Source organism: Moschus berezovskii, chromosome 9 (assembly GCF_049115385.1).
Source record: "Moschus berezovskii isolate FMDL1 chromosome 9, NW_MosBer_1.0, whole genome shotgun sequence".
NCBI lineage: Eukaryota > Metazoa > Chordata > Mammalia > Artiodactyla > Moschidae > Moschus > Moschus berezovskii.
In genome coordinates this window covers 44,087,123-44,102,585 of record NC_142468.1, presented here as the reverse complement: position 1 = coordinate 44,102,585, position 15,463 = coordinate 44,087,123, and the positions used below count along the sequence as shown (strand labels likewise).

Here is a 15,463-nt window from a genome sequence, read left to right as displayed (position 1 = left end):
GCTTCAGTACTTGTAGCATGTGGGCTCAGTAGTTGAGGCTCCCAGGCCCTAGAGCAGGATAGAACCTGTGTCTCCTGCATTGGATGTCAGATTCTTAACTGCTGAACTACCAGAGAAGTCCTCTTGCCAACTCTTAAGTTTTAAATTCCTGTTTATAGTTAGGAAGGCATTACCTTCTTTAAAAAATGGTAATACACTTAACTCATATGGTTTAAAAAACAAAACAGTATCAAAAGGTATACACTGAAAAGTCCTGCTTGCATTACTGTCCTCGTGGGTTCGTATATTTATCTATATCCGTTCCGTTCAGTCGCTCAGTCGTGTCCGACTCTTTGCGACCCCGTGGACTGTAGCCTACCAGGCTTCTCCGTCCATGGGATTCTCCAGGCAAGAATACTGGAGTGGGTTACCATTTCCTTCTCCAGGGGATCTTCCCGACCCAGGGATCGAACCCGGGTCTCCCGCATTGGAGGCAGACGCTTTAACCTCTGAGCCACCAGGGAAGCCCCTATTTATCTATACAGCTTCTCTTTTTATTGTAAGGTAGCACAATGGCATCCCATTCCAGTGCCTGGAAAATCCCATGGATGGAGGAGCCTGGTGGACTGCAGTCCATGGGATTGCTAAGAGTTGGACATGACTGAGTGACTTCACTTTCACTTTTCACTTTCATGCATTGGAGAAGGAAATGGCAACCCACTCCAGTGTTCTTGCCTGGAGAATCCCAGGGTCGGGGGAGCCTGGTGGGCTGCCATCTATGGGGTCGCACAGAGTCAGACACGACTGACGCAAATTAGCAGCAGCAGCAGCACAGTATGTCCATTTTCTACACCTTACTTTTTAACTTAATGATATATTGTTTATATTATACTGTCACTGCTATTTTTTTCTTCTGTAGTTCTCTCTCCATGGACATTTGGTGCTACAGACTGAAGTTTTTGTCCTCCCAAAATTCTTATGTTGAAACCTAATCCTCAATGTATTTGTATTTGGAGCTGGTATGTTTGGGAAGTGTTTAGGTCCTGAGGATGGATTAGTGCCCTTACTGAGGCTTTATAGTCTAATAATTAACAGATGCTCATCTCCCTTTATCACTCTTCTTTGCCAGTTTTCTGGCCATTCTTGTTTATTTTTTCCATATGAGCTTTAGAATCAGCCTTGCTAGCTCCCCTCCTCCCATTTCCTTTGTTCCTCCTAGAACCTTATTAGTATTTTTGACATGTTAAGTAACATTATTTTTATGTTTAATTTCTTAGCCAAAAACAAGGTGTGGCTTTCCATTTGCTCCTACTTCTGTGACCTTCAAGGTAGTTTTAAAGTTTGAACATAGAATTTGAATTTGTTCACATTTGCTAGCTTTGGAGAGGCAGAAGGTTGAAGTGAATACACTTCTTGGAGGGAGAATACAGACATATTTCATTTTATTGAGCTTTATTGCAATTTATATATATTGTGTTTCTTATAAACTGAAGGCTTGTGGCATCAAACAAGTGCACTGGTGCCATTTTTGCCACAGCATTTGCTCATTTCATGTCTCTGTGTCCCATTTTGGTATCCTTGCAATACTTCAAACTTTCATTATATTTGTTATGGTGATCACATTTTATTTGTGATCTTTGATGTTAATACAACTCACTGAAGGCATAAATGATGGGTAGCATTTTAAAATATATTTTAAAATTTATTTTTGGTTGTACTGGGCCTTTGCTGCTGTGCAGGCTTTTCTCTAGTTGCGGCAAGCGAGGGCTACTCTTCGTTGTGGTGCGTGGGCTCCTCATCGTGTTGGCTTCTCTCGTTGAGGAGTATGGGCTCCACAATGCCTGGACTTCAATAGTTGTGGTGCATGGACTTGGTAGTATTGGTTCCCAGGCTCTGGAGCACGGATTCAATATTTGTGGCACATGGGCTTAGTTGCTCTGCTGCATGTGGAATCATCCTAGATCAGAGATCAAACCTGTGCTTCCTGCATTGGAATGAGCATTATTTACCACTGAGCCACCAGGGAAGCCCGATGGGTAGCATTTTTTAGTAATAAAATATTTTTAAATTAAGGTATGTATTTTTAAGATACAATGCTTTGCACACTTCATAGACTACAGGATAGTGTAAATATAACTCATAGGCACTGAGAAACCAAAAAACTCATGTGATTTACTTTATTGTGATGGTCTGGAACCAAATCTGCAATATCTCCAAGGTAGGCCTTGGACTACCACTGGTAGTCTTTGGGACAGTAAAGAAACTAACTTGTTAGAAAGAAAAAGAAGTCAACACTCCTTGCTATATGCCAGGGATGATGCTAAGTATTTTCCCACACTATCATCCTTGTCCACAAGCCTGCTCAAACCCAGGGTTGGATAGGTCCTAGACACTTTGTAGGGTAATGCTCAGAGGAGTCTCAAGATGAAAGCAATATTTGAAGAAGATCACAATGGAAGTCAGGCAAGATAGTCAGGGCAGACAGGAAAGGTTAAATTCAGAGGGCAACAAGACTCAGTCATCTTAAAGAAATATGGTAAAGACTCATTTGAGTTGAAGTCCTTACTTGTGAAGATAAAGGTAAAAATGCAAAAGGGTTTCCTTTCCAGGAGGACAAGCAATTTGCACTAAAGAATGAAGAGTTTGGCTTTGCAGACACTACCACCTCCCAGCCAGTCAACTCTGCTGTTTTCTTTGATAGCGTTGTGCATGGTAAGCCCTCGGACCATGTCTTTTTCAAGCTGTTTGTAGACAAAGTTGCAAAGACAGCAGAAAACTTTCATACTCTGAGCACTGGGGAGGAAGGACTTCATTAAAAAGTTTCCTGCTTTCACAGATTGTGAAAAGACTGTAAATGATTATAGGCTTTATGTGCCAGGGTGGTGACTTCACACACTTTAATGGCACTGATGGCAAATCCATCTGTGGGGAGAGATATGATGATGAGAGTCTCATCCCGAAGCACGTGGGTCCTAGCATCTTGTCCATGGCAAATGCTGGATCTGACACAAACTGTTCCCAGTTTTTCATCTGCACTTTCAAGGCTGAATGGTTGGATGGCAAACCTGTGGCCTTTGGCAAGGTAGAAGAAGACATGAATATCGTGGAAGCCATGGAGTGCTATGGTCCAGGAATGGCAGAACCACCAAGAAGCCCTTTAATGCTGACTGTGGACAACTCGGGCTTCCCAGGTGGCACTAGTGGTAAAGAACTCACCAGTCAGTGCAGGAGACATAAGAGATGCAGGTTTGATCTCTGTGTCGGAAATATCCCCTGGAAGAGGGCATGGCAACTCAGTCCAGTATTCTTGCCTGGAAAATCCCATGAACAGAGAAGCCTGGCGGACTACAGTCCATGGGGCCACAAAAGAGTCAGACATGACTGAAGTGACTTAACATGCACACATGCATGAACAACTCCAATAAATGACTCATGTTTTAGCTTCTGTATCATTCCTTCTATAGCTCAGGAGTGTACCCCACCAACTTCATCTCTTCACTCCATCCTATAATCTCTGTGCTATCTGAAAATACTCAACGTCTATTCATGCGTTGCAGCTTTTTGGGTTCTATGTTTTCTTTATTTCCCTCCTAGTCTAGTTGGATTGCAGAATTAAGTTTAGGATTATGAAATAAAAACTAAATCAGAAAAATGAAGATAAAGTTTTGAGCCTGGACTATTTACAAAAGGAGGTACCTTGCTAAAGATAAAAAAGTTGGGGAGGGGAAAAGCAAAATGAGTTTCATTTGAAGAGCTCAAGGGAAAGAGGGATACCTGAGTACTTTCTTCTAGATCTTGTACACATGTGTACAGATGGCAGAAGGATGGAAAAATCAGTTTTTAGTACATTTGAAAAACTAAATATCTAAATTTAAATCAAGGTATGGGCTTCAGTTCTTTACTAAATAATACCTCGTGCTGTGTGCTAAGTCGCTTCAGTCGTGTCCAACTCATTGCGACCCCATGGACTGTAGCCCACCAGGCTCCTCTGTTCATGGGAATTTCAAGGCAAGAATACTGGAGTGGGTTGCCATGCCCTCCTCCAGGGGATTCTAACCAGCTCAGGGATCAAACTTGCATTTCTTCTGTCTCCTGCACTGGCAGGTGGGTTCTTTACCACTAGTGCTACCTGGGAAGTCCCAAATAATACCTTACCCCAGCTATTAATTTTCTGCTGCCAGAGAGATGTGTTAGCCAGGGGAAAAGGCAGCTCTCACCTTTTCACCCAACTGAAAGCCTTCTCAATAGGTTAGGCAGGGGCATTTTTGAGTTTATGCCCTTAAATAACCTGTAGGTATTCTCTTACTCTTACTTGAAATTCTCAATTTCTCATTTTTTAGTTTTCCAACTCTTAAGGTTCAAGCATCTAATTTATTTTTTAAAGAATCAAATATGTTATATCTTCTCTGGTGATTCAGTATATTCTTGCTTGGTCAAAGGACAGCTCTCTGGATAAAACTGGAGTTTGTGCTCTTACTCTTTATCTTAGGTTTTTCTGGCCCAGAGTTGCAGAAATCCAGGGGCAGGGAAAGTACACCATGGAGTTAAAAGTCTATCCCACATGACCCACTCTGTAGGCTAGTCAGATGGGGTTATTTTAAGCATAGGTAAGTCTAGATCTGCCTAAGTATGGTGATTTTTATTTGCATGATGGGTAGGTGATGGAGAATAAAGGGAATGTAAATACCCAGATCCCACATAAGGCCTTTCTTTGATTCAAGTCTTGCTTTATCCAGGAGTGCTTATAAAATCTGGTCTGTTTCCTCCAGACACTTTATGATGGGGCTTTTAAACTGTGTCATACTCTATATTACGTATTCTTAAAGGTCCACTGTTAATAACTGGTTTGGAATGAGGGAGCTGTCCCACGCTCCCTTATATTGCAAACTTGGTATGTTCTTACTAATGGTATGTTCTTACGAAGAGACAGGAGAAAGCAAGGGGAGGCTGGACAGGCTACTCTGTTCCTGTCTTGTACTTAATCCATTTCCTGAACTGTGTAGGTGCTGCTTCCGACTGACTGCAGGTGGAGTGGGGATATGGGAGGGAGGAGGAGAGAGGTAATTTTTAGGATTAAGACCTCCACCCTCACCAGCTTTACTGAAATATTACTGATGTATAACATTAAGTTTAATGCACACAACATGATGATTTGATATGTTTATATTGCAAAGTGTTTTCCACAGTAACTTTAGTTAACACATCCATCACCTTACAGTTACCATTTTTTTTCCTGCCTTGAGAACTTTTAAGATCTATTCTCTTAGTAAGTTCAACTATACAATACAGAATTAACACAGTTCTGTACATTAGATCCCCAGAACTCATCTATCTTATAACTGAAGGATGCACACTTTGACCACCATTACCCATTCTTCTCTCTTTCACCACACCCCTTCCCCTCAGTACACCCCTGGCAATTGCAAATCTACTCTATTTCTAAGAGTTTGGTATTTATGTATTTGCTTGTTTGACTGCACTGGGTCATAGTTGCAGCATGTGGGATCTAGTTTCCTGATCAGGGATCGAACCTGGGCCCCCTGTGTTGCGTCTTAGCCAAGGGAGTCCCTGAGTTTGGTTATTTTAGATTCCAAATATTAAGTGAGATCATACAGAAATTGTCTTTATCTGACTTATTTCACTTAGCATAATGCTCTCAAGGTTAGCATAAAGTCCTCAAGGTTGAGCTCTTAATTTATGTTCTGAAAGTGAGATGAGGGTATCAGTTTGGTATCTTGAACAGTAACTGACACAAATGTATGCAATAATGGTCAAATGAACTCTTGGAGAACAAAAGCTTGGTGAGTTAGGTCTAGAATTTTATCAATTCTTTGTTTCATGTTTTCCTGTAGGTGCAGTAAACTTTTAACTTCTGCTTTGGACCTCAGGGCTTCCATGCAGGCTCAGCTGATAAAGAATCCACCTGCAAGACGGGACACCCGGGTTCGATTCCTGGGTTGGGAAGATCTGAAGAAGTGAAAGGCTACCCATTCTAGTATTCTGGTCTGGAGAATTCCATGGACTGTATAGTTCATGGGGTTGCAAAGAATCAGGTGTGTCTGAGCGACTTTCACTTTTCACCTTCACTTTTTTGGGGACCTCTAGGTGCCTTAACAGGAAAGGAGAGGAAAATGACTCCAGAAATCTTCCACATGTTTGTGCACCTGTTGTGCCAGGCTTTCACTACTAAAAGAAAGACAGCATGGAGAAAAAGGTGGTCAGATATGTCTGAGAAGCAGCATGGTATAGCCGAAATAAAACATGAATTTTGGGAGACAGACTAAATGAAGGAAAAATCCAAATTATGCTATTTTCTACCTGTGTATTACTTATCTAGAGTCTGCATTTCCCTCCTTTGTAAAATGGGGATGACACCTACCTTTGCAGAAATTAAATGAGAAAAATCTACGGGAAAGCATTTAGTGGCTGCTGAATGAATGCATGGTAAGTGAAGTTCAATTCATGCTAATGGCCAGGATTTAAATTTCCATGCTTCAGAAGACATTTGAATAGATGATTCTTTATATGTTAATTTCAGCAGGTATAAGTCACTAGTTATACATAGTCCTATTTTAACAATATTTTAGTACAGAAAATGTCAACATATACATACGTAGAAAAGAATACAAAGAACACCCTGTATCCATCATCTAGCTTTTGCAATTACCATTCCCTAGACCACTATCACTTCCTTGATATGGCCAATGACTTATACCCTGTTGCAACTCCACATTATTTTGAAACAAATCCCAGATATCAGATGTCTAAAAGATTCTGGTTTAAAAAAATTAATCATATTACTATTATCATAACAAAACATCAAAGTTCAATAAAAGTAGTATGCTTTCCTGGTATCATCAAATATCTAATCAATTATCCATGTGTACCCCTACTTACAGTCCACTGAGTGAATGAGTTTAGACCTGCATTTATATGCCTCTTATTTCAACTCTAGAGACAGAATGGTTGTCAGGTTGGTTTATTTCTCTCCTTCGTTCATTGCAACAAAAATTTGGAATGATGTACTAAAGGGTTTGAACCAACAGAGAAATTACAGCTCAGTTACAGTCTAAGTAGACAGATCTTTTATTAAACAGATACTCCCACGACATGGGACCAAGCCAGCCCCAAAGGAATTATAAAGATCCCTCTTGGCATCACCCTTTTCTTACTTCCTGTCTCCTCCTTTTGGTTGTGCCCTGTGCAAAATAGGGCTTATACCTGCCGCCAGTCAAGAAAGGGAATGCAAATGGGCATATGCTTAAGGTCAGTTGACAGTTGCAAGCTGCATAACAACAGGCTTTGTTGTTCACATCTTCCCATAATTCAGTCTGTTATAATCAGATGTATGTTTGTAAACAATGTTTATGAACCAGTCATGGGCCCCTAGTTACCTAAGGTTACTTGAGGAAGCCCCTGTGTTAGTTTGTATCCACTGTATGCCTAGGGCTAACATGTATTGGGAGTTGGGAAAGCCCTCGTGGTTAATTTGTATCTACTGTGTGCCTAGGGTGCATGTGCAGGAGTTGGAAAAGTCTCTGTGGTTATTTTTGTAGCATATCTGTGAGCTTTTCTGGGAATGTCTGGGATGGGGTTTAGAGATCAGCTTGCACCCTTTTCCACCCCCTCCTTGCTCATGCCTAACTTCCTTACCTAACAATTCCAAATTCCAAGCCATTCCTGAGATGCAAATTTGGGAATATTAAATAAATTGAAGAATTCCCCAGTAGTTACCTGCCATGCCAAAAGAGGTAACAGTTTCCAAATTTTGCAAACTACACAATGTGTTGTTTGCAGTCAATTTAAAGAAAGACAGAACACTATTAAGAGTTATGACAATTTTCTTTTGGATGGACTTTCATGAATCTGGAAAACTAGAGATACAGAACTGTGGTGCTGGAGAAGACTCTTGAGAGTCCCTTTGACAGCAAGGAGATCAAACCAGTCAATCCTAAAGGAAATCAATCCTGAATATTTACTGGAAGGACTGATGCTAAAGCTGAAGCTCCAATACTTTGGCCACCTGATGTATAGAGCCAACTGATTGGAAAAGACCCTGATTCTGGGAAAGACTGACGGCAAGAGGAGAAGGGGACAGAGGTTGAGATGGTTGGTTGGCATCACCAACTCGATGGACATGAGTTTGAGCAAACTCTGGGAGACTGTAAAGGACAGGGAAGCCTGGTGTACTGCAGTCCATGGAGTTACAAAGAGTTGGACATGACTGAGCTACTGAATAACAAAAGAAATACTCTTAGTCAACTTTGGCTGCCACAACAAACTACCACAGACTGGGTGGTTTCAATTCAGTTCAGTTCAGTCCAGTCACTCAGTTGTGTCTGACTCTTTGAGACCCCATGAATTGTAGCACGCCAGGCCTCCCTGTCCATCACCAACTCCCAGAGTTTACCCAAACTCATGTTCACCGAGTCGAAGATGCCATCCAGCCATCTCATTCTCTGTCGTCCCCTTCTCCTCCTGCCCCCAATCCCTCCCAGCATCAGGGTCTTTTCCAATGAGTCAACTCTTCTCATGAGGTAGCCAAAGTATTGGAGTTTCAGCTTCAGCATCAGTCCTTCCAGTGTATAATCAGGATTGCTCTCCTTTAGGATGGACTGGTTGGATCTCCTTGAAGTCCAAGGGGCTCTCAAGAGTCTTCTCCAACACCACAGTTCAGAAGCATCAATTCTTCCGTGCTCAGCCTTCTTTATAGTCCAACTCTCACATCCATACATGACCACTGGAAAAACCATAGCCTTGACTAGATGGACCTTTGTTGGCAAAGTAATGTCTCTGCTTTTTAATATACTATCTAGGTTGGTCATAACTTTAACACAAATTTATTCCTTACAGTTCTAGAGGCTGGGAAGTCCAAGATCAAGGTGCTGGCCATTTCAGTTCCTCTTTTCCTGGCTGGCAGATGGCCTCCTCACTGGGTCCTCACATGGTCTTTTCTCTGTGTCTCTGAGCTTGAGCTGGAAAACAGCTCCTTTGCATCTTCTTCCTATTAATATAAGGCCACTAATCCCTTTGTAAAGGCCCCACTCTCAGGACTTAATTTAACACCAGTTATCTCACAAAGGCACAATCTCCAAATACTATCACATTAAGTGTTAGGAGTTACAAATATTTTAGGGGGAGAGGATGCCCAAACATTCAGTCCATAACAAGCCTACAAATTTGTAAAATATTTAAAAGTCCCAACAATAAGGGCCTACTATATAGGACAGGGAACCATATTCAATATCTTGTAATAACATATAAGGGGAAAGAATCTGAAAAAGAATATATATAACTGAATCACTTTGTTGTATACCTGAAACACTGTCAATCAACTATACTTCAATTTTTAAAAATGTAAAAAAAAAAGAGAAAATTTTGAAAAGTCAGTAAGCTAGCATGCCACATTGAATTTTTTCCACCTCCCTAAATTGCTCTGGCTCTAAGTAACTGATCTTATCATTCCTGGAAATCTTTCACACTCTTATATAAGCCCCAGTGCAGATGGACCCTATAGCCTAATAGTTCTACTTTCTCCCTCCCAGTGCCACTTCAGCATTGAAGCAAAATGAAATAAAAATAATTTTCAGCTCCTGTCATAGTAGAGGAATTTTTCATGAAATGAATAACTCCCTCCCTCTTATCAGGTTGATTCTCTGTAATTCAAAGGTCGAAGGATCTTTTAGATACTGCTAAGCTTGCAAATTTGCCAAAAAAAAAAAAAAAGTGTAGGTGGAGCTGTTTGTAGTCATTCTTGGCACTTTTCCAGGTTTTTGCTGGCCGCTTTGACTGCATAAGCAACTATGTTTCTACTAGTTGTGGATGTGTAGCTGCAGGAGGTGCAGCAAGGAATTTGTGCCCTGAACAAATTGTATAAACCAAATCTCATTTCCCCCAGTTTAACCAAATGATTCTGTTATCGGCCCTGAAAAATATTAGGTAGGACTTGAAATAATCTACCCTTCCAAAGTTCACAGGGAAAAGTCCAAAAATTTGGTAATGCTCTGTGGAGAAACATTTGGTACATGGAGGCAATACATCAGTACCTATCAAAATTAAAAATGCCAGATGCCCCTGTGCAGAGTAAATCCACTCTGGGAACTGAGATGAGACATGCTTAAATATACAAGAAAAGATGTATGTACAAAGATATTCATCCAGGCACTAATTAGAATATGAAAAATTAGAAACTCATGTCCTTCAATTGGATAATGACTAGTTAAATAATGTGCAGGGGTAAGAAAAAAGTCTGCATTTTATGCATTTTCAGGGAAAAGCCCAAGATGTCTTAAGTACAGAGAGCAGAATAATATATATGGTCTTCTGTAGAACTCAGTAAGAGGGAATAAATAAAGACAGAAGACATCATGCTCTTGCAATCAAAAATTCCACAGCAGTCTCTGCCAAAAATGCACACATTATTCATCTAAAAACATGCAGTAAGAAACCAGTAATTATATTGGGGTGGAACATTCTTTTACTTTTTTTTCAATGTTAAGATGCTATTCCAAGAGTAAATAGTTTTAATAAACTTAGTAGGGAAAAGTTTTCCTCATAGATACAGTGAATTACTCTAAATTTTGAGGAGATACTGCTGCTTTCCAAAAGGCATGTGTTTTTCACCAGCAAAATTACCTTTCATTCTAAGTTATAATGTCCTTGGCTGGCAAAGCTATCTCAATGTTTTTCCTTAGAATTTCAGGTGACTGAAAGTGCACTCCAAACAGTGAACATTATTATATAACATCTCAGTGTTTTCCAAAGTGAAGGACTCATACTACTGGTGACATTCAAGAGGGTTCTCGGCAGTACATGAACAAAGCAGCAAACAAAACTGAATCATGTCTGAGTTATTCCCATTTCTCTTTCAAGCTTCGGCATGATTTAAAGCACTTGGCAAAAGAGCATCTAGCTAGGCTTTAATAAGTGACTTTGTTTTCATTATACTAATTTTCACAGTTACCATCTTGACTTTTTTCTTATTGCCAGAGGTCTAGAACACAAATGTTTGTCTGGATTAACCATGCTCACAGAAGCACAACAGATGTACAGACACTGCTCTGTGTTCCAGAAACTTCTTGGTCACAAATCATGTAAATCCAATGGTCTTTTCTCACGGCTTATTCTTCCTTGACTCAGATTTTTGTCAGGACTTCTATGAGATACATTTGGCTCTAGGAATGGTGTAGTGCACCATACAAGCTGGAGTCAAGCTGGTTTGAAATGCTAGTTCTCTACCTTATTGTGAGTCTACACAATCAGTTGGCCAAATGAGGCTTCATTCATCATCTTGGAATTTGAGGGGAATAGATGAGATAATAAATGTAGATCAGTGGGCATACAGTTCTGTGGGTGCTCAATAAAGGCTGATTTCCTCTCCTCCTTCACTTCTTTTTCTGTCCTCAGTACTGTTTTTCTATATTCTCTTCCAACGATATGAAGTCACTCCTGTGGCTTTAATTATTGCCCTTATGTGGGTAATTTCTAATTTCTTTCACCAATTCCGACCTTTTTTTCAGAGTACCAAAACTTAGGTTCTAAATCTGTTTGATAATTCCACCTTGATATTCTGGCATAAACATAAACAGAGTATCTTTTCCAAATCATTTAGTTCATGCTATCGCCAAAACCTTCATCACTCTGACTCAAAATCTCAGTCATCCTCACCCCTTCCCCTTTCTGATCACACTGAATCAAACATTAGCAAAATTTTATATGGCATTTTAATAGCTTACAAAGTGGTATAAACAAAACAAAAACATCCATTTTATCAAACTCCCCTCAGCCCCAGGTGAGAACAGTGAAATTAAGGCAAGTTAGGAGATATACCAGAGAAGGCAATGGCACCCCACTCCAGTACTCTTGCCTGGAAAATCCCATGGACGGAGCCTGGTAGGCTGCAGTCCATGGGGTCACTAAGAGTCCGACGCGACTGAGCGACTTCACTTTCATGCATTGGAGAAGGAAATGGCAACCCACTCCAGTGTTCTTGCCTGGAGAATCCCAGGGATGGCAGAGCCTGGTGGGCTGCCGTCTATGGGGTTGCACAGAGTTGGATATGACTGAAGTGACTTAGCAGCAGCAGCAGGAGATATACCCGGGTCATAAGTTAGAGAGTGGTTACAGCCTAGATTGAAAAAACAAGATTGGAAAAACAGTTAAGTCCTGAACCTGGGGCTTCTTACTCTAATGGCCATCCTCTTTCAGCTTCTCAAACTGCCTCATGTTTTGCAGTATATTTTTTGCATCTGTCTCTCCTCTTCTTCACCATTGCCATCCCCAGAAATCAGATCTACCTTATCTTTCACATTTTAATGCTTGGCTCAGAAAGATTGGCTCAGTCAGCAAGGTAATAGTTGGTAGCTGAGAAGTCATTCACCCCAAAACAGACAGCTCAATAAAAAAGTGAACATCTGCAACCCTCTCAGGTTAAGAAACAGAACACTGCTAGCACCCCGGAAGCACCCCTATATATCCTCCCAGGCATTACTCCCCCACCTAAAGCTAATCATTTTCTTTCTTTTCTTTATAGACTTTACTGCTGCTGCTGTTCTAAGTTTCTAAATTCTTACTCTTGATTTCTATAAATGCCTTGTCTTGGATCAATAACAAAGGGTTTGTTGATTGGCACTAGCCTGTGGCCTGCATTTTTGGTAGCACTGCTCCAGTGCACTGACAAAAATCAGACTTCTGAAGGACTGAGGTCAGGTCTTGGAATGTGGGGACTCAACTGAAGGGTTGCTCTTGATCCTGAGTCATCAGCTGGTAACCTAGTGACCTTTTTCTAGCCTTAAGCACAATGCTGTGGTGTTACTCCCTAGCTTAAAAACTATCCACTATTCCCTTTCTCTCTAGGGTAAGATCCCAAACCTTTAACATGACACCAAAGGCCTTCCAGGCTGGTTCCACACTTTTTTGGTCTAATTTTTTACTATTCTTTATTCCAGTAGACCTACACTGTCCAATGTAGTAGCAACTAGACACAAGCAGCTATGGAACAGCTGAAATGTGGCTAATTTAGGAAGTAAGATTTTAAAGTGAAAACAACTTATACATAATTCAATTACTGCACAATTTTTGAAATGTTTGGAATGATTTGAGTATGTGAATCTACTTTTTCAACTGTAAATTTTATGAAATCAATTACTGAGATATACTATAACTGTAAAAAACATACCAGATTTTGAACACTTACTTAGTAATAACAGAAAGAATGCAAAACATTTAAAAATATTTAATACTTTTAAATATTGATCACATAGGAAATAGTACTATTTTGGATATATTGGGTCAAATAAAAGATTATTAATTTTTAATCATTTTTTTTAACTTTTTCAATGTGGCTACTATAAAATTACATATATGCCTTGTGTTATGTTTATACTGGACAGTGCTAGACTAGATAAAGTCCCAAACCTATGAATCCCTCCTGTTTTTTCCTTTTCCCTGTTTGATTCATTAGCAATATAGGTTAGGTCTAATCACAAAATATCTCTTCAATACAGTCACTTTATCTCTACTGCAATTTATGTTACTCCATTGTGGCTCAGTGGTAAAGAATCTGCTTGCCAATGCAGGAGATGCAGGTTCCATCCCTGGGTTGGGAAGATCCCCTGGAGAAGGAAATGGCAGCCCAGTCCAGTATTCTTGCCTGGGAAATCCCATGGACAGAGGAGCCTGGCAGGCTACGGTCCACGGGGTCACAAGAGTTGGACATGACTGAGTGACTAAACAACCACTATTCCTTAAAATCCTTCAATGGCTTTAAAGCTCTGAAACTTACTAAGGATATAAACTTCATCTTCTACTATTCCTTTCTTTGCTCTCTAGACTGGAGCCACACCGCCTTTCTTGCTTTCTCCCCTTAGGATTTTTGCCTTACTATTCCCTTGGTCTCGGATACTGGCCTCAACTAACTTATTCCCATTCCAGTCTTAGCTCAAAAGAATTTCTCAGAGGCCATGCAGCCTGCAAGATCTCAGTTCCCCAACCAGGGACTCAATCTGGGCCCACTCAGTAAAGCCTAGTTACGAGGCTATCAGGGAACTCTGAGAGGCCATTTCTGAACAATCTCCAAAATTCTGCCCACTCTCTCTCCCAGAGAAATGCTTCATCCAAATACCCTTTCATTTTCTTCACGAAAAATACTGTGATATTATCTTTCCTCTTCTTTTATAAAACTTTATAGTCTGTTCCCTCCACAGAAACGGGAGCAGGAAATTTGTTGGTCTTTTCCCTGCTTAATGAGCAGAACAGGGCCAGTTACAGTTTTTCTCAAAACAACTTAACTGAAAGAATACCTAACTACCTACTAGATATACCTGCTTGATTGACTCATAAGCACTTCAAATTCTACATGGTCAAAACAGAACCATCTTCCTCCCCTAATATGTATTCCTCTTCCCTTGTTTCTAATCTCCATGAAGATATCCTTCAGACTGCTCCCCCAAGACACTTGGGAGTCATCTTTGACACGGCCCTCTGTCATTCCCTATCCAGTCAACCAAATCACCAAGCTCTCAGCAACATCTTTGGCCATACTCTTCACTCCTTTTTGCCACCATCTCAGTTCAAGTCATTAATCTCTCACAGACTGTTCTCTGCCTCTGACTTTTACCTAATAGTGATCTAAAATACAAATCTGGTCTTACTATGCTTCTACTTAAAATCAACATCTTCCTCTTAGCTCTCAAAAGCTCTCAGCTCTTCTGCACATGGCACTCAAGGCTTTTATGACTAGACCTCTTCAGACACATCTCTAGGCATTTCTGAAAAAGCACTATCTTCTGCACACTCAGCCATTTCTAGTGTTTGCCTCCTAACCTTTGCATTCATTACTTCTGTCAGGAAAGTCTCCCCAAATCCCTTACTAAAGCTAACTGCTTTTCCTGCAACATGCCATGCCTCCTTCACAGGTAAATAAGGGATTCCTCCTGTATGAAATTTCACAGCATTCAGCAGTTTACCCTCATTATACTCCTGATGATGTCTATCTACTTGTTCGCGTTCTGCAGCATAAGATCAACGAGTGCAAAGATTCTATTGCAACCATTAACTGAATGTTTACTCAGAAAAATCAATGTTAAAGAGAAGCATGTGAGGATCCAAAGAAGCACTGAAAATATTAAAGAGAGAAAAACAGAATACGACTCCTATGTCATTCATTTTATTTTAGGCACATTTTGTAAGTTACACAAAGACAAATCTCTACATCAATATTACAAATAGCTAATTGGAGAAAGATTGTTTACCTGAGGCCACCCTAAATCAGTGGGCAATATGTATTTCATTTGTAAACTCTTCTAAATTATAATCTTGGTACTCTCCCATATTCCCCATTCATAGATATAAGATGACAAAAATTGTTAAGATTAGAAGATTGGAAAAGTCACTCCCTGGCTCATCTGTTAATAAGGTTATCTATGTTATGGGTTTCTCAGCTAACCATCCTAAGTAAATTAAACTCATAAGACTCTTACTTTGC

At 40.3% G+C, this 15,463-nt stretch overlaps 1 pseudogene; it reads left to right on the top strand.

Annotated features, from left to right (window-relative positions):
- The first annotated feature begins 2,848 nt into the window (after positions 1-2,848).
- LOC129563320 (peptidyl-prolyl cis-trans isomerase A-like) lies at positions 2,849-15,038 on the top strand (annotated as a pseudogene).
- Positions 15,039-15,463: the final 425 nt, after the last annotated feature.